The sequence below is a fragment of the Anomaloglossus baeobatrachus genome, unplaced genomic scaffold (genome assembly GCF_048569485.1).
Source record: "Anomaloglossus baeobatrachus isolate aAnoBae1 unplaced genomic scaffold, aAnoBae1.hap1 Scaffold_2661, whole genome shotgun sequence".
NCBI lineage: Eukaryota > Metazoa > Chordata > Amphibia > Anura > Aromobatidae > Anomaloglossus > Anomaloglossus baeobatrachus.
The window spans coordinates 11,728-36,325 of record NW_027442185.1 but is presented as its reverse complement, the minus strand read 5'-3'; the positions used below and the strand labels follow the sequence as shown (position 1 = coordinate 36,325).

Here is a 24,598-nt window from a genome sequence, read left to right as displayed (position 1 = left end):
GTGAAGAGGAGAGGAGACTGACCGTGTCCGGGTGTGTGGCCCGGGCACTCAGCAAGGTTGGCAGACGGTGGTGACCTTCTGCAGGAGAGGCTGATTGGAGTGAACCGTAAGGACCGGGGATGGGCGGTGGCCCGCCGGTACCAGATCGGGGAGTGAAGAGAAGCCAGCACCATCCGGCAGGGCCTACGGACCCCGACCAGGCTAGGAGTCGCCGTAAAACCGGTCAAATCCGTTAGCGACAGGAACCTCCAGGGTTTCCCAGCAGTCAAGACCCGATTGAAGGCAACAGCTCACACCGTAGAGGGAAGCACAGTCACCGCCAAGGCTACAGTTCCCAGGGCCAGAGCCTGCGGGCAAAAGGGGCTCCCTCAGCATCCATCCAAGCTGGGGAGCGGGTTACCGGTGGGAAGCCCGCTAGATTTTGGGGGAATAAAAGGGGTCCAACACCACATCCCCACAGGTGCACACCCACCCATCAAAGAGAGCTATAAGCCAATACCACCTTCACATTGCCAGTGTACCAAGGACATGTTGAGCAACATGAAGGCGGCTGGGGTTATCCTTGACAGTTGTAGCCTTTGGGCAGCTCTGTTGATCCTGTTAAAAAAGAAGGACGGCACCACTCCCCGTATTGAGGAATTGCTAGCTGCATTGAGAACTGCAAATTATTTTTCTACCCTTGATCTCACTAGTCACTATTGGCAAGTGTCCGTTGCTGAGGCAGACCGGGAGAAGACCGCCTTCGCCACCCCTATGGGTCTCTGCGAGTTCAAAAGCATGCCCTTCGAGCTGTGCAATGCGCCAGGAACCTTCCAGAGGCTGATGGAATGCTGCTTGGGACAAGATTTTAGGGTGTATAAAAAGGGAGATTAGATCCCGTGATCCCAACGTATTGTTACACCTCTATAAATCACTTGTAAGGCTACATCTGGAATATGGGAACCAGTTTTGGGCTCCACATTTTAAAAAGGACATTCAGAAGTTAGAGTCAGTTCAAAGGTGGGCAACTAGACTACTACAAGGAATGGAAGGCCTCCCATATGATGACAAGTTGAAAAAGTTATTAAGTGATTATTGGCTGCAATGGGGCTTTCTGGCTGGTGCCAGCCTCTCTTCTTAGCACACAGGAACCACAATCCCTACACCATGCTTCAATGGATTCTCTCATCCCAGCCCAGTAAAACTACATATTTTACACAGTCATAAGCAGCCAAAAGGGATCTATTCTATTCAATTGCAAATGATCTAGATAAGACTGAGAATAAGATACTGCACGGGACATAGCAGAGTTGGTCAAGTTGAGTGGAGATGAGTTTGCTATTTGGCACAGCTTTTTGCATCAATAAAGCAAGTAAAAGGTGTGAAAGATAAAAAAAAGGGTGAAAGTGTGAAAAGTGAATTGGCCAAATTGAGGTGCATATAAAGTTTTTGCTTTCTTTCAATTCACTAATGGGGCTCATTTGAATCAGGTGAATTGAGTTCTGCTTTTGGAAACTGGGTTAAGAAGGGGTGCACCGGTCCTGGAGGTACTGCAATACCAGGTCAATGCGTGGAGTGGACAGAGCAAGATTTTTTCCATCTCCTTGTTCTAAAAATCCATTTAATATATGGTCCCCAGAGAGGGGACGTATCAGATATTAAACTGATAAGAACAGATTTAATTTTTTTTTTTTCTGTTTATCAGTAGGACTTCAAAATAACAAAGGTGATCGCCTCCCGTTGCCTGGGAACCGTCCAGGCACAAGAGGGCTATGTGTCACCAGAAGGCACACACACTTCCTCAAGGCCGGCAGACGTGCAATCCCAGGCACCTTCCAGTACCGACCAAGGTAGCGTCCTCCGAAACTACACTTGATCTTAGCCAAAAGGCCGAGAAGCTATAACCCGAATTGGTTACGGCCTTGAGTGGCACCCTGGCCTATACCGGACACATCTTAGGGAGAGGGAGACAAACCCACGCCTACAGAAGACATTTTGTCACCCAAGCCAACCCTTGAAAAGGCTGTTTTGCAGAGCAAAAACAAGAAGAATGGTGCTTTTTGCAGCCGCCGCCCACTGCAATGAATCTGAATAACTCCTCCTTTTGGACACAAGCACCTCCCCTCCCCCTTGCAGTCTTTCCAATTCATGATACAAAAAGACGGACGGACAGGACAGGACAGGACAGGCTGCCTGACTTTCCGTCACTGCCACCCTTTGCCATCCTTGTCCGTAGAAAGCCCTTTCATCATCCCCAAACCCTAATCTTTTCCCTTCCCTTCCCAGATGCGTCTCACTCCCTTTCATTAGGAAGTGAGCGCAGCCTTTTCTCCGTTCTGCACATGCGCGACGTTAAACACAAATGCGCAGGCGTGCGTTCCATTACCCTCACTGCATTCCACTCCCATACAGGAAGTGGGCGCAGCTATTACTACGGTCGCACATAAAAGAACCCACGGCCACCACTGCACATAGCTGACTCCACCACAGGACACCCACTTCTACACCAACGCAGGTAAGACAGGATCGGCACCTCTATGCTCCCGTTACAATCAGGCTCAGTCACCATGTGATAACGCTCTCAACTCTTTAGTTGCAGGCTCCCCTTGCTTCACCTCCACTGGCTGTGCTGCCATTTCCTCTCCCACCTGGAAGGTATACTTTATTCCACTATTTTCCTGTTTCTCTCTTCCCCCTTTTCCCATAACCTACTTTTATCTGCATTTGTGGGGTATCTATATGCTATTTACATCATAGTTTTATTCATTAATATGGAAGGGAAGAGTGCCCATGAGAGTGTTGAACTGCGGAGAGCAAGAAATTAAGCTGCTCCGATTTGCCACCATTGATAAGCTGTTCTCAGTAGATACACATGCTATCCAAACAGCAGCATCCACCATTGCTTCAGCCCACCCATTCAGTGACAGCTCACCAAGTCAGCCATAGGAGTGGTGTAAGGAATTACACGTAGGCACTGACTCCACACCTTCACATCACAAGAAGGGGGTCTACAGGCTAGTGCAAGAATACGAGCAAGTCTTCAGCAAACATCCGCTAGACTTTTGAAGAATAAAAGGGGTCAAACACTACATCCCCACAAGTGCACACCCACCCATCAAAGAGAGATATAAGCCAAAACTACCTGCACATTACCAGTGTACCAAGGACATGTTGAGCAACATGAAGGAGGCTGGGGTTATCCGTGACAGTTGTAGCCTCTGGGCAGCTCCGTTGGTCCTGTTAAAGAAGAAGGACAGCACCACTCCCCTGTATTGAGGAATAGCTAGCTGCATTGAGAACTGCAAATTATTTTTCTACCCTTGATCTCACTAGTCGCTATTGGCAAGTGTCCGTTGCTGAGGCAGACCGGGAGAAGACCGCCTTTGCCACCCCGATGGGTCTCTGCGAGTTCAAAAGCATGCCCTTCGAGCTGTGCAATTTGCCAGGAACCTTCCAGAGGCTGATGGAATGCTGCTTGGGACACCGAAACTTTGAAACGGTACTGCTATACCTTTATGATGTTATTGTTTATTCTAAAGCAAAACAAGATTTCAGGGTGTATAAAAAGGGAGATTAGATCCGGTGATCCCAACGTATTGTTACCCCTCTATAAATCACTTGTAAGGCCACATCTGGAATATGGGGTAAAGTCCTGAGCAGGTTGATAACCATTGGTTTGAGCATGGTAGGGTGTAGTGCGCATCTTCCTGCATCGGTAAAAGCTGCAGAAGTCCTTGAAGATTTCCGCTTCAAAGGCTGTGCCTTGATCTGTGAGGACTCTCTCTGAGTAGCCATGAGGTCTGCATAAGTGTGCTTGGAAGACCTTCGCTGCAGTATGGGCCATTAGATCTTTGACTTGTACCACAACCATAAATCTCGAGTAGTTGTCTACCATCGTAAGTGCATACGTGAGCTCGCCTCGATATTCTGCAACAAAACTCCCTTTTTCGATTTCAGTTTCAGCAAACACTCCTCTTCCTGTAGAAAATATTTATCATTACCTAAGACAGTCATTCTAATGCATGACAATATTAAGGCAATTTAGTTAAAACTTGTTTTAACTCACCTTTAAGGGGATTGATGTATTTCATGGTCAATCCAGGTTTGTCAGTGATGGCACTGACATAATGTATGGCGTCTTTTTCGGGCGTTATCCTTTGCCTTTTCATTGTGAAAATCCAGTTGCCTATATCAAAGCAAATTCTACTACTTGTAAAGTATGCAGAAAATGAAATGTAGAACATATAACATCAACTGCTTAGGAACGCATCATAGGTTAGTACTTAAAAGGATATTGTCATGTTCTAGTCATAATGCAAGCTGGACATTTTTCATGTTACCCTGTAATCGCCGGCCTGTTCTAATGCTCACAAGCCAAGATATAGGCTCAGCTGCTAAGGCTTCCCTCTGCCTTCTGAATGAAACTTGAATATGTCTGGCTCACTGTGTATATAGCAGGTGCTCAGAAAAAATAAGAGTCAATTCAATAGAAATAGCTCTGGCACACTATAGTGATCAATAACGTAAGAAAAGAACTCTTGGAATGCTGAAAATTCTTTATTTGTGCAAAAGGATAATTCATCCAACGTTTCGACCTTGTTTTTAGGTCTTTATCAAGGATAAAGTTATCTAAGATCATAAAGGGTTACAAAACCATATAAACACGTAATTAGTACATAGTACAACATAACAGTACAATATATTGCTACTTGAGAGTACAATGGGTCAAATGACCATGATGCACATACAAAAAATTTTTCCAAAGCCATAGTGAAAACATTTGTACTGAGGAAAGAAAATTTCCACATGACCTATCTGGAGAAACATTCTGGATCAAACAACCAAAAATAGTCAAGCAGGTAAATACACACCTATATGGATAACAGGATGATATGTGTTCAATTGTATAGCGTCATTGCCATTAAGGTACAAATGGAAAACTTGCAATCCTATATAGTGAAGGAAATGAACACATATCATATCAAAGAACACAGGAACATGGGTGTGAGAAAAACCTCAATGTTTATACTTTGTTCTTTATAATGGTGTGAACATGTATATGTCTCAGTACCTTATGCACTTGAGAATTCTAGTGAGTAGATCATGAAAGCCTATTTCAGAACTGGAATCGGTAAATAATTGTAGGTGGAATCTAAATGAAAAGATGGTACAAGTGTTATCATGACACGTGGGCTATAACACAATGGACCGTGTGACAAAGAAGAAAGGAGAGAAAGAAGAGGAAGAAAATGCAACTACCTGTAACATTACGTGATAGTCACTGGTAAGTATCACTTGACAATTCAAGTGAAAAAGGATTCCTTTATTAAAGGGTTCTCAGTCGCCTCAGGATCATGAAATACTAGGGTAAATGATATGAGAATGGGTAAGAAGCACCACTAAAGGAAATATGAGATGCAGGACATATATCTATAAACCCCTGAACTACATGATAGAAATAAAAAGAAGAAAAAAGAAAAAAAAGAAGAAAGAAGAAGAACACATAGAATGCGGAAAGAGAATGGGTACAACTACCTGAGTTACTGCAGGGAGGCCCCTGGTTGGTATTGTGAGGGTTAGTGGAATTCCTTCACTGAAGGGTTCTCAGTTGCCTCAGGTTCGTGAAAAATGCTATAGACAAATAATGCCCGGAGAAAAGGGGTTCATATACAGCGAATAATGGTAATACAAGGTACATGTGTCACATGTAATAGTATATATATATATATTGTACTAAGCTCTACACCAGAAATAGAAAGTAGTCCCTCTGCCTTCTGTCTAGGTGCCCTGAGTTATGTCCTGTAAACTGTCACAGGGACCCAGACACACATGTGTAGTAGGGGAATATCCCTGCTGAGATGCCAGTGCTAGAGCACTCGTTTGCTGTGGAGTTGAACGCTATGTGAGCAGTTCTTACCTTCAATGAGCAGAAGTCTCTTTTTTCAGATTTCAATATCTCTGTGGGTATCTGGCAGAAATATGGAATACTCTTTACTGCTAAGACCCTGTACACCACTCCCACTAAAGGGGGCTTTACACGCTGCGACATCGCTAATGCGGAGTCGTTGGGGTCACGGAATTTGTGACGCACATCCGGCCGCATTAGCGATGTTGCTGCGTGTGACACCGATGAGCGATTTTGCATCGCTGCAAAAACGTGCAAAATCGCTCATCGGTGACATGGGTCTCCATTCTCGATTATCGTTACTGCAGCAGTAACGATGTAGTTCGTCGCTCCTGCGGCAGCACACATCGCTCCGTGTGACACCGCAGAAACGAGGAACCTCTCCTTACCTGCCTCCCAGCCGCTATGAGGAAGGAAGGAGGTGGGCGGGATGTTCCGGCCACTCATCTCCGCCCCTCCGCTGCTATTGGGCGGTCGGTCAGTGACGTCGCTGTGACGCCGCACGGACCGCCCCCTTAGAAAGGAGGCGGTTCGCCGGTCACAGCGACGTCGCCGGGCAGGTAAGTATGTGTGACGGGTCTGGTCGGTGTTGTGCAGCATGGGCAGCGATTTGCCCGTGTCGCGCAACAGATGGGGGCGGGTATCCACACTAGCGATATCGGGACCGATATCGCAGTGTGTAAAGTAGCCTTTAATAAACTGTGTAAAGGATTTTAAGTAAAAATCCACAATAAACCAGCGCTAGATGGGTTTTTATAATTTTATTAATAGACCACAAATAAAAAATTTTTTGCTATCCTTGTTTCAAGACAGAGTATTTGATAATATACAATACACTGATTATTACTAAAACCAAGGACCACATAAAACAAGGACCACATAAAATAAAAAATGAAAGTAATGAGAATAAAATTCTTTTGTATAACCAATTAACTTCGAGGTGATACAATATTCACATTGATTTAGTTTTACCAGTCTAATGTAATGCCCCGGCCGGTGGCATATATTTTGTTTGGTTAATAATTTAGACTTATACAATGAAAGATGTACTATACCACCCCTGGCTAACTTACAAGTTTTAAGTTGTACAATATAAGTTTGCGACGTTATATTCATATATAGGAAGGCAAACAATATTGGCAATTTAGTGGCACCCACCATACGTAATCTTACAGCACCTAATAAGGGAGGATTATTTGGCCTGAAAGGTTTTTTTCCATGCAAAAGCTGTATAGTATGTAAGAATACAAAAAATATTTCACGGAAATCCTTCTTACAGGGGCAGTCAGAAGTCATGATTAGAGAATTTATTACATGTCAATCAAAGGGAGTAGTATATTGCATTCAATGTCCCTGTCAGAAAAAATACATTGGGAGAACTATTAGACCCCTATGGAAAAGGGTGGGTGAGCACATTAGAAGTGTTAAAAATAAATGTACTAAGCACCCCCTATCCAGACATTATGTGTTAAAACATGGAGGGTCCTTTAAAGGATCCCAAGTATGGGGCGTACAAAAAATAACTAAGGATTGGAGAGGTGGCGGTTTCATTAAAAAAATGTCACGAGCAGAAAGCCAATGGATTTTTGAATTGAACACCTTGAAACCATATGGACTCAATAATGATATAGAACTGTTTGCTTTTAATTAATTTATATTTTTATAGGTAGAGGAGTAATAGGTACTGATAATAATACGGAGAGAAGGAAAAAAAAAAAAAAAAAAAAAAAAAGCGATTGTCATGGAGATATATGTGTATATATGCATAATATATATTAAAATTGGTGCTTCACTTGCCCAAGGTTGATGTAGATATAAGGGGCTTTTCATATTATAGCAAATTTATATTACACCTTTATGATGTCCTTTTGTTAAATTTATTGTTGAAAAAAAGCATATGCATATATACACATTGTCTTCCCAGTATATGATGATACAAGCAAGGCTATATATAGGTCTTTTTAGAAAAACCTTTAGAAAAACCTTTGCACATAATTATATTATATTGCTATTATGAACGGTCTTTCACAAATTGATATATGTAGTGGTCATTGAATGTTGGTTGAATTTAAACATTGTTTAATTTTATGCAAATTATAACCAATTAAATGTATGCATAAATAGTGCTCTAGGCAACAGCTGAGTTATCCTTGAGGAAGGGGGCCGTTACACGCCCCCGAAACGCGCGTCGGATCAGGACTCTGTTTTTGCCTACCTCACCTGTGCGGTGATAACCTGCCAAGTAATCTCTCCCTCGTGTGGAATCAACCGGCTTCCACTGGACACGGTACGGATTGCCTGCTGGAGAGGTTGAGAGGTTACCGCTGACATTTCCTTTGTCTGCAACCAGGATACATTGGTACCTCCAGCGGTTCTGCATTGCTCGTTTGGAAGCGGATCGGAGCCTTGTGTAGTGCTAACCTGCCAAGCAACTTCCTCCTGTGTGGAATCAGTCAGCTGACACTGGATACGGTCTGGACTGCCCGCTGGAGAGGCTGAGTAGTTACCGCTGATCTTATTGTTGTCCGCAGCCAACATCTTGGTGCTTTCAGTGGCTTCGTACTGCTTGATTTCGAAAGTACATTTGGGAGAATACGGGACCGGCTGGTTTGTGGCCTTGTGAAGTGTTATAAAGGCTCTGTAAAGAGGGATGTCGGTAACCATACATCTCCCCCAGAGCCAGCACTAGTCGCGGCCACTGGCCTCAAAACGTCCGCTCTGGAAGTCTAACAGGTCAATCCTGTACATAGCGGTTCCAGCCTAATCAACGGAGAAATCCGGGGTGTTTTTTGCGGTCAAGTTGTTGTGAGGTTTATTCCCCCAGGCCCTGGGGGCGAATATAACGTCGCAAACTTATATTGTACAACTTAAAACTTGTAAGTTAGCCAGGGGTGGTATAGTACATCTTTCATTGTATAAGTCTAAATTATTAACCAAACAAAATATATGCCACCGGCCGGGGCATTACATTAGACTGGTAAAACTAAATCAATGTGAATATTGTATCACCTCGAAGTTAATTGGTTATACAAAAGAATTTTATTCTCATTACTTTCATTTTTTATTTTATGTGGTCCTTGTTTTATGTGGTCCTTGGTTTTAGTAATAATCAGTGTATTATATATTATCAAATACTCTGTCTTGAAACAAGGATAGCAAAAATTTTTTTATTTGTGGTCTATTAATAAAATTATAAAAACCCATCTAGCGCTGGTTTATTGTGGATTTTTACTTAAAATCCTTTACACAGTTTATTAAAGGCTACTTTACACACTGCGATATCGGTCCCGATATCGCTAGTGTGGATACCCGCCCCCATCTGTTGCGCGACACGGGCAAATCGCTGCCCATGCTGCACAACACCGACCAGACCCGTCACACATACTTACCTGCCCGGCGACGTCGCTGTGACCGGCGAACCGCCTCCTTTCTAAGGGGGCGGTCCGTGCGGCGTCACAGCGACGTCACTGAGCGACCGCCCAATAGCAGCGAAGGGGCGGAGATGAGTGGCCGGAACATCCCGCCCACCTCCTTCCTTCCTCATAGAGGCTGGGAGGCAGGTAAGGAGAGGTTCCTCGTTTCTGCGGTGTCACACGGAGCGATGTGTGCTGCCGCAGGAGCGACGAACTACATCGTTACTGCTGCAGTAACGATAATCGAGAATGGAGACCCATGTCACCGATGAGCGATTTTGCACGTTTTTGCAACGATGCAAAATCGCTCATCGGTGTCACACGCAGCAACATCGCTAATGCGGCCGGATGTGCGTCACAAATTCCGTGACCCCAACGACTCCGCATTAGCGATGTCGCAGCGTGTAAAGCCCCCTTTAGTGGGAGTGGTGTACAGGGTCTTAGCAGTAAAGAGTATTCCATATTTCTGCCAGATACCCACAGAGATATTGAAATCTGAAAAAAGAGACTTCTGCTCATTGAAGGTAAGAACTGCTCACATAGCGTTCAACTCCACAGCAAACGAGTGCTCTAGCACTGGCATCTCAGCAGGGATATTCCCCTACTACACATGTGTGTCTGGGTCGCTGTGACAGTTTACAGGACATAACTCAGGGCACCTATTTTTCACGAACCTGAGGCAACTGAGAACCCTTCAGTGAAGGAATTCCACTAACCCTCACAATACCAACCAGGGGCCTCCCTGCAGTAACTCACTTAGTAGTGATGAGCGAGTACTAAAAAGCTCGGGTGCTCGAAGCTCGGGCCGAGCCTCCCAAGATACTCGTGTACTCGGCCCGAGCACCGAGCCCAATGTTATCCTATGGGAGACCCGAGTATTTTTGTGAAATGACCACCGGCAGCATGTAGAAACCCTAAAAATGGCACAAAAGTCTCCGAAGAGTGCTCAAATGACATGGCAACAGCATGGGGAAGACCCCTTGAAGCATTTATCACTCAAAAGTCACAGCTGTGAATAATTTTGTCCACGTTTTACGCCATTTTTACGGACTCACCAGAAAACCTTCCAAAATGACACCAAAATGATTTTTCATAGCGGAAATGTTAAGGGCACATACCCAATAGTGAGATAGAGCTAATGTATGTTACTTTTTGAGATCAATACATGAAAGATTTTACGTAAAACATTGTGTGGCACTCCGATGTCCCTGAGAAGAGACGTGCATAAAGGCCTCTGAGTCTAATGTGCCCATTTTGAGGAACTGAGTCTTTGTAGTATTTTCCTTTGCCAGGGCAGTCCAAAATTGTGAGGTTCACCAATGCCCCTGCATACAGACGTGCATGATGGCCTGTAAACCTGAAGTGCCCATTGTAAGGAAGTGGGTCTATTGTAGTATAGCCCTTAGGCAGGGCAGCCAAAAATTGGGAGGCTCCACGTTGTCCCTGGATAGAGACGTGCATGAGGGCCTCAAAACATTAAGTGTCCAGTGTCAGGAAGTGGGTGTATTATAGTATAGCCCTTAGGCAGGGCAGCCAAAAATTGGGAGGCTCCACGTTGTCCCTGGATAGAGACGTGCATGAGGGCCTGTAAACCTGAAGTGCCCATTGGAAGGAAGTGGGTCTTTTGTAGTATAGCCCTTTGGCAGGGCATCCAAAAATTGGGAGGCTCCACGTTGTCCCTGGATAGAGACGTGCATGAGGGCCTGTAAACCTGAAGTGCCCATTGGAAGGAAGTGGGTCTTTTGTAGTATAGCCCTTTGGCAGGGCAGCCAAAAATTGGGAGGCTCCACGTTGTCCCTGGATAGAGACATGCATGAGGGCCTCAAAACATTAAGTGTCCATTGTCAGGAAGTGGGTGTATTATAGTATAGCCCTTAGGCAGGGCAGCCAAAAATTGGGAGGCTCCACGTTGTCCCTGGATAGAGACGTGCATGAGGGCCTGTAAACCTGAAGTGCCCATTGGAAGGAAGTGGGTCTTTTGTAGTATAGCCCTTTGGCAGGGCAGCCAAAAATTGGGAGGCTCCACGTTGTCCCTGGATAGAGACGTGCATGAGGGCCTCAAAACATTAAGTGTCCATTGTCAGGAAGTGGGTGTATTATAGTATAGCCCTTTGGCAGGGCAGCCAAAAATTGGGAGGCTCCACGTTGTCCCTGGATAGAGACGTGCATGAGGGCCTCAAAACATTAAGTGTCCATTGTCAGGAAGTGGGTGTATTATAGTATAGCCCTTAGGCAGGGCAGCCAAAAATTGGGAGGCTCCACGTTGTCCCTGGATAGAGACGTGCATGAGGGCCTCAAAACATTAAGTGTCCATTGTCAGGAAGTGGGTCTTTTGTAGTATAGCCCTTTGGCAGGGCAGCCAAAAATTGGGAGGCTCCACGTTGTCCCTGGATAGAGACGTGCATGAGGGCCTCAAAACATTAAGTGTCCATTGTCAGGAAGTGGGTGTATTATAGTATAGCCCTTAGGCAGGGCAGCCAAAAATTGGGAGGCTCCACGTTGTCCCTGGATAGAGACGTGCATGAGGGCCTCAAAACATTAAGTGTCCATTGTCAGGAAGTGGGTCTTTTGTAGTATAGCCCTTTGGCAGGGCAGCCAAAAATTGGGAGGCTCCACGTTGTCCCTGGATAGAGACGTGCATGAGGGCCTCAAAACATTAAGTGTCCATTGTCAGGAAGTGGGTGTATTATAGTATAGCCCTTTGGCAGGGCAGCCAAAAATTGGGAGGCTCCACGTTGTCCCTGCATAGAGACGTGCATGAGGGCCTCAAAACATTGTTCCCATTGCAAAGGAGCGGGTCTCCTGTCGTTGTAATGTCCATTCTGCAAAGAATGGGCGAAAAAATTTACCACTGGGGGTATACCTGAAACAAAGGCCTAACTCTTGTAACGGTCATCATGGTGGCGCATGAGGAGAAGGAGGAGCAGTCCAGCGATTATCCAAAGTCCAGAAGTGTGTACCCATGGGTGACTGGAGGTACATGGCAAATTCCCGTTACAAACTTTAAATTCCGCTCTCATTTGCTGGTGGTGTGGTGAAGTCTGGCCCAATCCAACCCTTGTTCATCTTGATCAGAGTCAGCCTGTCAGCATTTTCAGTTGACAGGCGGGTGCGTTTATCTGTAATGATTCCACCTGCGGCACTAAAAACATGCTCTGACAAAACGCTAGCGGCAGGGCAGGCCAGGACTTCCAAGGCGTAGAGAGCCAATTCATGCCACGTGTCCACCTTGGATACCCAATAATTGTAAGGCACAGAGGAATGTCGGAGTACAGTTGTTCGATCTGCAAGGTACTCCTTGAGCATCTGGGCAAACTTAGGATTTCTTGTGGCACTACCCCGCACCTCAGGGGCTGTGGTACGTGAGGGGCTGAGAAAACTGTCCCACATCTTAAAGACTGTTCCCCTACCTCTGGCGGATTGGACTTGTGCCTCTCTCGGCTGTACGCCTTGGTTGTCCACTGATTCCTGACCTATGCCGCTAGCGTTTTGTGAGGGGAATGCTTTGCCTACTTCCGTGACTATGGCCTTCCGGAACTGCTGCATTTTGGTTGACCTCTCCGCCTCGGGAATAAGAGACATAAAGTTCTCCTTGTAGCGTGGGTCTAACAGTGTTACCAACCAGTAATGATTGTCGGCCAAGATGTTCTTAACGCGAGGGTCACGAGACAGGCAGCTTACCATAAAGTCAGCCATGTGCGCCAGACTCTTAACAGCCAGGACTTCAGTAGCCTGACCAACACGTTGACTGAACATGCTGTCCTCCTCCTCCTCCTCCTCCTCCTCCTCATCTACCCTGTCCTCTGGCCAGCCACGCTGAACCGAGGATATGACTGGTGTGCATGTCATATCCTCAATTTGGCCGGAGATTTGCTCCATGTCTTCATCCTCCTCCTCGTCATAGTCCTCCACTGCACGTTGTGATGAGACGAGGCTGGGCTGTGTGTTATCACCCACACCCACTACTGTTTCTTGCTGCAACTCATCGCGCTCCGCCTGCAATGCATCATGTTTGGTTTTGAGCAGAGACCGTTTTAGAAGGCAGAGTAGCGGTATGGTGACGCTAATAATGGCGTCATCTTATACCTTTATGATGTTATTGTTTATTCTAAAGCAAACAAGATTTTAGGGTGTATAAAAAGGGAGATTAGATCCGGTGATCCCAACGTATTGTTAACCCTCTATAAATCACTTGTAAGGCCACATCTGGAATATGGGGTAAAGTCCTGAGCAGGTTGATAACCATTGGTTTGAGCATGGTAGGGTGTAGTGCGCATCTTCCTGCATCCGCCATAACCTTCCCTTAGGATATACTGTGCCCTTATCAGATTGGTTGTACAAGGTTGCTTCTCTTATTGGATGGATTTCAAGCTGCATGGATAATGTTCATTTAAATGATGTGGATAGAAAGACTGAAGATATCTACATGTAGTCTGAAATCCATCATGAATCAATACTATTTTACACAGTCATAAGCAGCCCATGGGCATTCACCTGCATTCAAACCAATAACAGCTCATAGACCAGACAATCCATCTACCACTGGACCAAAGACAGGAAGTTAAATCCACTGCCTGCGGTAACCAACTTAATCCTATAGGCTACTCACACAACAAACCCAACAGAAAGGAAAAAAACATGGCTTCGATTATCCATCCAATGAAAACGCATAACCATTGTGAGCCATTGGACAATGCAATTGGACACTTGGTGACATGGTGCACGGCCCAATGAATCAAGTCTTTACTTCATATTCACGGTTTAAGCCCTTGGGTTCTAATGTGCCCAGAGTACATATCCAGAAAGATTCTCTTTCTTTGAGCTAAACACAAGTCAACAATACATTGTAAGCAGATTCTATTACCAGTCCCACACCATTTTGTGACGCATAATCACACAGTGATCCAATTAACATTCCAAGTCATCGAACATGTCCAAGCCATACGCAGAGGAGGCAATAGAATTAGGAAGCTCAAAGAAAGGGAATCTTTCTGGATATATACTCTGGGCACATTGGAACCCAAAGGCTTAAACCATGAATATGAAGTACAGACTTGATTCATTGGGCCATGCATGGACATAATGGACATAATTCTAATAGGCAGGACAGGTAATAAGGAGCACAAGTTATATGCTAAAATGTGTTGTGTGACAAGACAGACACAGGAAAGGACATGATAACAGGTGTAGGGACCAACAAGGTGAGACAAGGGGTATCAGGATAGGGTCAAGTAGGTATGAATGTAGTAATGGGGCAGGCATAGAGAATTGTATGTGAATGTGAATTACAATAAATCACTAAGGAAAGGAATATGTGAGTGTGTGCCTAATGTAAACTAATATTGTACTGGCAAAATTATAGATGGAAAGGGAGAAGGGGAGGGGGGGAGAGAGGAGGCTGTAATTGACTACAAGGGTATGAGTTATGAGTGATCATAGGGATAGTGTTACATAAGTGGAAATACCTATGGAGGACCGGATGTGTAAGCGCATACCTTATACAAACCTATAGAGTGCTGATGGGTGAGAGTGTGATGTTAGATATAAGACATCCTATAGTGAATAGTGAGCCGTAATCAAGTGCAACAGGGATATTTCACGTGACTATGGGAACCTGGAAGGTAAAGAAAGGGGAGAAAAAACTGTTAGACAAGGTAATCAGACATAATGTAACCAGTTGATCAGACATGATCACCTGGTTTGAGACCCCCTGCCTTACACTATATAGATATCATGTTCATTCCCCATCTATCTTGCTCAGGAGAGCATCTCCCTCCCCCGGCACCAAGAGCAGCTCATACTGAATTGTTACATTGACTAGTAACACTGCACACAGAAATGCACCTTAATATTCCACTGTTAACCCTTTCCTCCCAGCAGTAACACACAACTCCTCACCTTGATATCATGGTGATTTATGGTCAGAATGACTTCAATGCGATCAGTGATTTCTATTCTAGCTCTGCTCACATAGATTTTATATCCACACTCAACTATAGGCCGTTCTTCATATTTTGGGGGCTTTTAGTCAGATATACTAGTTTGTGCCTGTATAGTATTGGTGTAGATGGGAGTGTAGGGCATGGGTTACATGGCACTGTGGTGGAATACTGATGGGAGGTATTGGTGCTGTGTTTGATGCTTCTACTGGGTATTTTCCTACAAATACTGGAACAGCTCACTGCTTAGAATGATCCTTCCCAGCTCTATAATATATTATATATACCCCACAATGCAGGCTCACACACACATTTGTCTCAAGTGTGTTGTAGGGACACAGATACAGTCTTGGTCATGTGACTAAAGGCTACTTTACACACTGCGATATCGGTCCCGATATCGCTAGTGTGGGTACCCGCCCCCATCTGTTGCGCGACACGGGCAAATCGCTGCCCATGCCGCACAACACCGACCAGACCCGTCACACATACTTACCTGCCCGGCGACGTCGCTGTGTCCGGCGAACCGCCTCCTTTCTAAGGGGGCGGTCCGTGCGGCGTCACAGCGACGTCACTGAGCGACCGCCCAATAGCAGCGGAGGGGCGGAGATGAGTGGCCGGAACATCCCGCCCACCTCCTTCCTTCCTCATAGCGGCTGGGAGGCAGGTAAGGAGAGGTTCCTCGTTTCTGCGGTGTCACACGGAGCGATGTGTGCTACCGCAGGAGCGACGAACTACATCGTTACTGCTGCAGTAACGATAATCGAGAATGGAGACCCATGTCACCGATGAGCGATTTTGCACGTTTTTGCAACGATGCAAAATCGCTCATCGGTATCACACGCAGCAACATCGCTAATGCGGCCGGATGTGCGTCACAAATTCCGTGACCCCAACGACTCCGCATTAGCGATGTCGCAGCGTGTAAAGCCCCCTTTAGTGGGAGTGGTGTACAGGGTCTTAGCAGTAAAGAGTATTCCATATTTCTGCCAGATACCCACAGAGATATTGAAATCTGAAAAAAGAGACTTCTGCTCATTGAAGGTAAGAACTGCTCACATAGCGTTCAACTCCACAGCAAACGAGTGCTCTAGCACTGGCATCTCAGCAGGGATATTCCCCTACTACACATGTGTGTCTAGGTCACTGTGACAGTTTACAGGACATAACTCAGGGCACCTAGACAGAAGGCAGAGGGACTACTTTCTATTTCTGGTGTAGAGCTTAGTACAATATATATATATTTATACTATTACATGGGACACATGTACCTTGTATTACCATTATTCGCTGTATATGAACCCCTTTTCTCCGGGCATTATTTGTCTATAGCATTTTTCACGAACCTGAGGCAACTGAGAACCCTTCAGTGAAGGAATTCCACTAACCCTCACAATACCTACCAGGGGCCTCCCTGCAGTAACTCAGGTAGTTGTACCCATTCTCTTTCCGCATTCTATGTGTTCTTCTTCTTTCTTCTTTTTTTTCTTTTTTCTTCTTTTTATTTCTATCATGTAGTTCAGGGGTTTATAGATATATGTCCTGCATCTCATATTTCCTTTAGTGGTGCTTCTTACCCATTCTCATATCATTTACCCTAGTATTTCATGATCCTGAGGCGACTGAGAACCCTTTAATAAAGGAATCCTTTTTCACCTGAATTGTCAAGTGATACTTACCAGTGACTATCACGTAATGTTACAGGTAGTTCCATTTTCTTCCTCTTCTTTCTCTCCTTTCTTCTTTGTCACACGGTCCATTGTGTTATAGCCCACGTGTCATGATAACACTTGTACCATCTTTTCATTTAGATTCCACCTACAATTATTTACCGATTCCAGTTCTGGAATAGGCTTTCATCATCTACTCACTAGAATTCTCAAGTTCATAAGGTACTGAGACATATACATGTTCACACCATTATAAAGAACAAAGTATAAACATTGAGGTTTTTCTCACACCCATGTTCCTGTGTTCTTTGATATGATATGTGTTCATTTCCTTCACTATATAGGATTGCAAGTTTTCCATTTGTACCTTAATGGCAATGACGCTATACAATTGAACACATATCATCCTGTTATCCATATAGGTGTGTATTTACCTGCTTGACTATTTTTGGTTGTTTGATCCAGAATGTTTCTCCAGATAGGTCATGTGGAAATTTTCTTTCCTCAGTACAAATGTTTTCACTATGGCTTTGGAAAATTTTTTTGTATGTGCATCATGGTCATTTGACCCATTGTACTCTCAAGTAGCAATATATTGTACTGTTATGTTGTACTATGTACTAATTACGTGTTTATATGGTTTTGTAACCCTTTATGATCTTAGATAACTTTATCCTTGATAAAGACCTAAAAACAAGCTCGAAACGTTGGATGAATTATCCTTTTGCACAAATAAAGAATTTTCAGCATTCTAAGAGTTCTTTTCTTACGTTATTGATCACTATAGTGTGCCAGAGCTATTTCTATTGAATTGACTCTTATTTTTTCTGAGCACCTGCTATATACACAGTGAGCCAGACATATTCAATTTTCATTCAGAAGGCAGAGGGAAGCCTTAGCAGCTGAGCCTATATCTTGGCTTGTGAGCATTAGAACAGGCCGGCGATTACAGGGTAACATGAAAAATGTCCAGCTTGCATTATGACTAGAACATGACAATATCCTTTTAAGTACTAACCTATGATGCGTTCCTAAGCAGTTGATGTTATATGTTCTACATTTCATTTTCTGCATACTTTCCAAGTAGTAGAATTTGCTTTGATATAGGCAACTGGATTTTCACAATGAAAAGGCAAAGGATAACGCCCGAAAAAGACGCCATACATTATGTCAGTGCCATCACTGACAAACCTGGATTGACCATGAAATACATCAATCCCCTTAAAGGTGAGTTAAAACAAGTTTTAACTAAATTGCCTTAATATTGTCATGCATTAGAATGACTGTCTTAGGTAATGATAAATATTTTCTACAGGAAGAGGAGTGTTTGCTGAAACTGAAATCGAAAAAGGGAGTTTTGTTGCAGAATATCGAGGTGAGCTCACGTATGCACTTACGATGGTAGACAACTACTCGAGATTTATGGTTGTGGTACAAGTCAAAGATCTAATGGCCCATACTGCAGCGAAGGTCTTCCAAGCACACTTATGCAGACCTCATGGCTACTCAGAGAGAGTCCTCACAGATCAAGGCACTGCCTTTGAAGCGGAAATCTTCAAGGACTTCTGCAGCTTTTACCGATGCAGGAAGATGCGTACTACACCCTACCATGCTCAAACCAATGGTTATCAACCTGCTCAGGACTTTACCCCATATTCCAGATGTGGCCTTACAAGTGATTTATAGAGGGGTAACAATACGTTGGGATCATCGGATCTAATCTCCCTTTTTATACACCCTAAAATCTTGTTTGCGTTAGAATAAACAATAACATCATAAAGGTATAGCAGTACCGTTTCAAAGTTTCGGTGTCCCAAGCAGCATTCCATCAGCCTCTGGAAGGTTCCTGGCAAATTGCACAGCTCGAAGGGCATGCTTTTGAACTCGCAGAGACCCATCGGGGTGGCAAAGGCGGTCTTCTCCCGGTCTGCCTCAGCAACGGACACTTGCCAATAGTGACTAGTGAGATCAAGGGTAGAAAAATAATTTGCAGTTGTCAATGCAGCTAGCTATTCCTCAATACAGGGGAGTGGTGCTGTCCTTCTTCTTTAACAGGACCAACGGAGCTGCCCAGAGGCTACAACTGTCACGGATAACCCCAGCCTCCTTCATGTTGCTCAACATGTCCTTGGTACACTGGTAATGTGCAGGTAGATTTGGCTTATATCTCTCTTTGATGGGTGGGTGTGCACTTGTGGGGATGTAGTGTTTGACCCCTTTTATTTTTCAAAAGTCTAGCGGATGTTTGCTGAAGACTTGCTCGTATTCTTGCACTAGCCTGTAGACCCCCTTCTTGTGATGTGAAGGTGTGGAGTCAGTGCCTACGTGTAATTCCTTACACCACTCCTCTGGCTGACTTGGTGAGCTGTCACTGAATGGGTGGGCTGAAGCAATGGTGGATGCTGCTGTTTGGATAGCATGTGTATCTACTGAGAACAGCTTATCAATGGTGGCAAATCGGAGCAGCTTAATCTTTTGCTCTCCGCAGTTCAACACTCTCATGGGCACTCTTCCCTTCCATATTAATGAATAAAACTATGATGTAAATAGCATATAGATACCCCACAAATGCAGATAAAAGTAGGTTATGGGAAAAGGGGGAAGAGAGAAACAGGAAAATAGTGGAATAAAGTATACCTTCCAGGTGGGAGAGGAAATGGCAGCACAGCCAGTGGAGGTGAAGCAAGGGGAGCCTGCAACTAAAGAGTTGAGAGCGTTATCACATGGTGACTGAGCCTGATTGTAACGGGAGCATAGAGGTGCCGATCCTGTCTTACCTGCGTTGGTGTAGAAGTGGGTGTCCTGTGGTGGAGTCAGCTATGTGCAGTGGTGGCCGTGGGTTCTTTTATGTGCGACCGTAGTAATAGCTGTGCCCACTTCCTGTATGGGAGTGGAATGCAGTGAGGCTAATGGAACGCACGCCTGCGCATTTGTGTTTAACGTCGCGCATGTGCAGAACGGAGAAAAGGCTGCGCTCACTTCCTAATGAAAGGGAGTGAGACGCAGCTGGGAAGGGAAAAGATTAGGGTTTGGGGATGATGAAAGGGCTTTCTACGGGCAAGGATGGCAAAGGGTGGCAGTGACGGAAAGTCAGGCAGATGGTCCTGTCCTGTCCTGTCCGTCCGTCTTTTTGTATCATGAATTGGAAAGACTGCAAGGGGGAGGGGAGGTGCTTGTGCCCAAAAGGAGGAGTTATTCAGATTCATTGCAGTGGGCGGCGGCTGCAAAAAGCACCATTCTCCTTGTTTTTGCTCTGCAAATTCTACTACTTGGAAAGTATGCAGAAAATGAAATGTAGAACATATAACATCAACTGCTTAGGAACGCATCATAGGTTAGTACTTAAAAGGATATTGTCATGTTCTAGTCATAATGCAAGCTGGACATTTTTCATGTTACCCTGTAATCGCCGGCCTGTTCTAATGCTCACAAGCCAAGATATAGGCTCAGCTGCTAAGGCTTCCCTCTGCCTTCTGAATGAAAATTGAATATGTCTGGCTCACTGTGTATATAGCAGGTGGTCAGAAAAAATAAGAGTCAATTCAATAGAAATAGCTCTGGCACACTATAGTGATCAATAACGTAAGAAAAGAACTCTTAGAATGCTGAAAATTCTTTATTTGTGCAAAAGGATAATTCATCCAACGTTTCGAGCTTGTTTTTAGGTCTTTATCAAGGATAAAGTTATCTAAGATCATAAAGGGTTACAAAACCATATAAACACGTAATTAGTACATAGTACAACATAACAGTACAATATATTGCTACTTGAGAGTACAATGGGTCAAATGACCATGATGCACATACAAAAAAATTTTCCAAAGCCATAGTGAAAACATTTGTACTGAGGAAAGAAAATTTCCACATGACCTATCTGGAGAAACATTCTGGATCAAACAGCCAAAAATAGTCAAGCAGGTAAATACACACCTATATGGATAACAGGATGATATGTGTTCAATTGTATAGCGTCATTGCCATTAAGGTACAAATGGAAAACTTGCAATCCTATATAGTGAAGGAAATGAACACATATCATATCAAAGAACACAGGAACATGGGTGTGAGAAAAACCTCAATGTTTATACTTTGTTCTTTATAATGGTGTGAACATGTATATGTCTCAGTACCTTATGAACTTGAGAATTCTAGTGAGTAGATGATGAAAGCCTATTCCAGAACTGGAATCGGTAAATAATTGTAGGTGGAATCTAAATGAAAAGATGGTACAAGTGTTATCATGACACGTGGGCTATAACACAATGGACCGTGTGACAAAGAAGAAAGGAGAGAAAGAAGAGGAAGAAAATGGAACTACCTGTAACATTACGTGATAGTCACTGGTAAGTATCACTTGACAATTCAGGTGAAAAAGGATTCCTTTATTAAAGGGTTCTCAGTCGCCTCAGGATCATGAAATACTAGGGTAAATGATATGAGAATGGGTAAGAAGCACCACTAAAGGAAATATGAGATGCAGGACATATATCTATAAACCCCTGAACTACATGATAGAAATAAAAAGAAGAAAAAAGAAAAAAAAGAAGAAAGAAGAAGAACACATAGAATGCGGAAAGAGAATGGGTACAACTACCTGAGTTACTGCAGGGAGGCCCCTGGTAGGTATTGTGAGGGTTAGTGGAATTCCTTCACTGAAGGGTTCTCAGTTGCCTCAGGTTCGTGAAAAATGCTATAGACAAATAATGCCCGGAGAAAAGGGGTTCATATACAGCGAATAATGGTAATACAAGGTACATGTGTCCCATGTAATAGTATAAATATATATATATTGTACTAAGCGCTACACCAGAAATAGAAAGTAGTCCCTCTGCCTTCTGTCTAGGTGCCCTGAGTTATGTCCTGTAAACTGTCACAGTGACCTAGACACACATGTGTAGTAGGGGAATATCCCTGCTGAGATGCCAGTGCTAGAGCACTCGTTTGCTGTGGAGCTGAACGCTATGTGAGTAGTTCTTACCTTCAATGAGCAGAAGTCTCTTTTTTCAGATTTCAATATCTCTGTGGGTATCTGGCAGAAATATGGAATACTCTTTACTGCTAAGACCCTGTACACCACTCCCACTAAAGGGGGCTTTACACGCTGCGACATCGCTAATGCGGAGTCGTTGGGGTCACGGAATTTGTGACGCACATCCGGCCGCATTAGCGATGTTGCTGCGTGTGATACCGATGAGCGATTTTGCATCGTTGCAAAAACGTGCAAAATCGCTCATCGGTGACATGGGTCTCCATTCTCGATTATCGTTACTGCAGCAGTAACGATGTAGTTCGTCGCTCCTGCGGTAGCACACATCGCTCCGTGTGACACCGCAGAAACGAGGAACCTCTCCTTACCTGCCTCCCAGCCGCTATGAGGAAGGAAGGAGGTGGGCGGGATGTTCCGGCCACTCATCTCCGCCCCTCCGCTGCTATTGGGCGGTCGCTCAGTGACGTCGCTGTGACGCCGCACGGACCGCCCCCTTAGAAAGGAGGCGGTTCGCCGGACACAGCGACGTCGCCGGGCAGGTAAGTATGTGTGACGGGTCTGGTCGGTGTTGTGCGGCATGGGCAGCGATTTGCCCGTGTCGCGCAACAGATGGGGGCGGGTACCCACACTAGCGATATCGGGACCGATATCGCAGTGTGTAAAGTAGCCTTTAGTCACATGACCAAGACTGTATCTGTGTCCCTACAACACACTTGAGACAAATGTGTGTGTGAGCCTGCATTGTGGGGTATATATAATATATTATAGAGCTGGGAAGGATCATTCTAAGCAGTGAGCTGTTCCAGTATTTGTAGGAAAATACCCAGTAGAAGCATCAAACACAGCACCAATACCTCCCATCAGTATTCCACCACAGTGCCATGTAACCCATGCCCTACACTCCCATCTACACCAATACTATACAGGCACAAACTAGTATATCTGACTAAAAGCCCCCAAAATATGAAGAACGGCCTATAGTTGAGTGTGGATATAAAATCTATGTGAGCAGAGCTAGAATAGAAATCACTGATCGCATTGAAGTCATTCTGACCATAAATCACCATGATATCAAGGTGAGGAGTTGTGTGTTACTGCTGGGAGGAAAGGGTTAACAGTGGAATATTAAGGTGCATTTCTGTGTGCAGTGTTACTAGTCAATGTAACAATTCAGTATGAGCTGCTCTTGGTGCCGGGGGAGGGAGATGCTCTCCTGAGCAAGATAGATGGGGAATGAACATGATATCTATATAGTGTAAGGCAGGGGGTCTCAAACCAGGTGATCATGTCTGATCAACTGGTTACATTATGTCTGATTACCTTGTCTAACAGTTTTTTCTCCCCTTTCTTTACCTTCCAGGTTCCCATAGTCACGTGAAATATCCCTGTTGCACTTGATTACGGCTCACTATTCACTATAGGATGTCTTATATCTAACATCACACTCTCACCCATCAGCACTCTATAGGTTTGTATAAGGTATGCGCTTACACATCCGGTCCTCCATAGGTATTTCCACTTATGTAACACTATCCCTATGATCACTCATAACTCATACCCTTGTAGTCAATTACAGCCTCCTCTCTCCCCCCTCCCCTTCTCCCTTTCCATCTATAATTTTGCCAGTACAATATTAGTTTACATTAGGCACACACTCACATATTCCTTTCCTTAGTGATTTATTGTAATTCACATTCACATACAATTCTCTATGCCTGCCCCATTACTACATTCATACCTACTTGACCCTATCCTGATACCCCTTGTCTCACCTTGTTGGTCCCTACACCTGTTATCATGTCCTTTCCTGTGTCTGTCTTGTCACACAACACATTTTAGCATATAACTTGTGCTCCTTATTACCTGTCCTGCCTATTAGAATTATGTCCATTATGTCCATGCATGGCCCAATGAATCAAGTCTGTACCTCATATTCATGGTTTAAGCCTTTGGGTTCCAATGTGCCCAGAGTATATATCCAGAAAGATTCCCTTTCTTTGAGCTTCCTAATTCTATTGCCTCCTCTGCGTATGGCTTGGACATGTTCGATGACTTGGAATCTTAATTGGATCACTGTGTGATTATGCGTCACAAAATGGTGTGGGACTGGTAATAGAATCTGCTTACAATGTATTGTTGACTTGTGTTTAGCTCAAAGAAAGAGAATCTTTCTGGATATGTACTCTGGGCATATTAGAACCCAAGGGCTTAAACCGTGAATATGAAGTAAAGACTTGATTCATTGGGCCGTGCACCATGTCACCAAGTGTCCAATTGCATTGTCCAATGGCTCACAATGGTTATGCGTTTTCATTGGATGGATAATCGAAGCCATGTTTTTTTCCTTTCTGTTGGGTTTGTTGTGTGAGTAGCCTATAGGATTAAGTTGGTTACCGCAGGCAGTGGATTTAACTTCCTGTCTTTGGTCCAGTGGTAGATGGATTGTCTGGTCTATGAGCTGTTATTGGTTTGAATGCAGGTGAATGCCCATGGGCTGCTTATGACTGTGTAAAATAGTATTGATTCATGATGGATTTCAGACTACATGTAGATATCTTCAGTCTTTCTATCCACATCATTTAAATGAACATTATCCATGCAGCTTGATGCCTTGTGGACTCGGTCTAGGGACTTTGGCTTCAACTAGAGGATCACTTGGCTACATGGCTTCAATCTAGGGGCTCCAATTCCGATTGGAGATCATA

General features: G+C 44.3%; 1 pseudogene; it reads right to left on the bottom strand.

Annotated features, from left to right (window-relative positions):
- Nucleotides 1–1,504: 1,504 nt before the first annotated feature.
- Nucleotides 1,505–1,710, bottom strand: LOC142264478 (U2 spliceosomal RNA; annotated as a pseudogene).
- Between the last annotated feature and the right edge of the window lie 22,888 nt (nucleotides 1,711–24,598).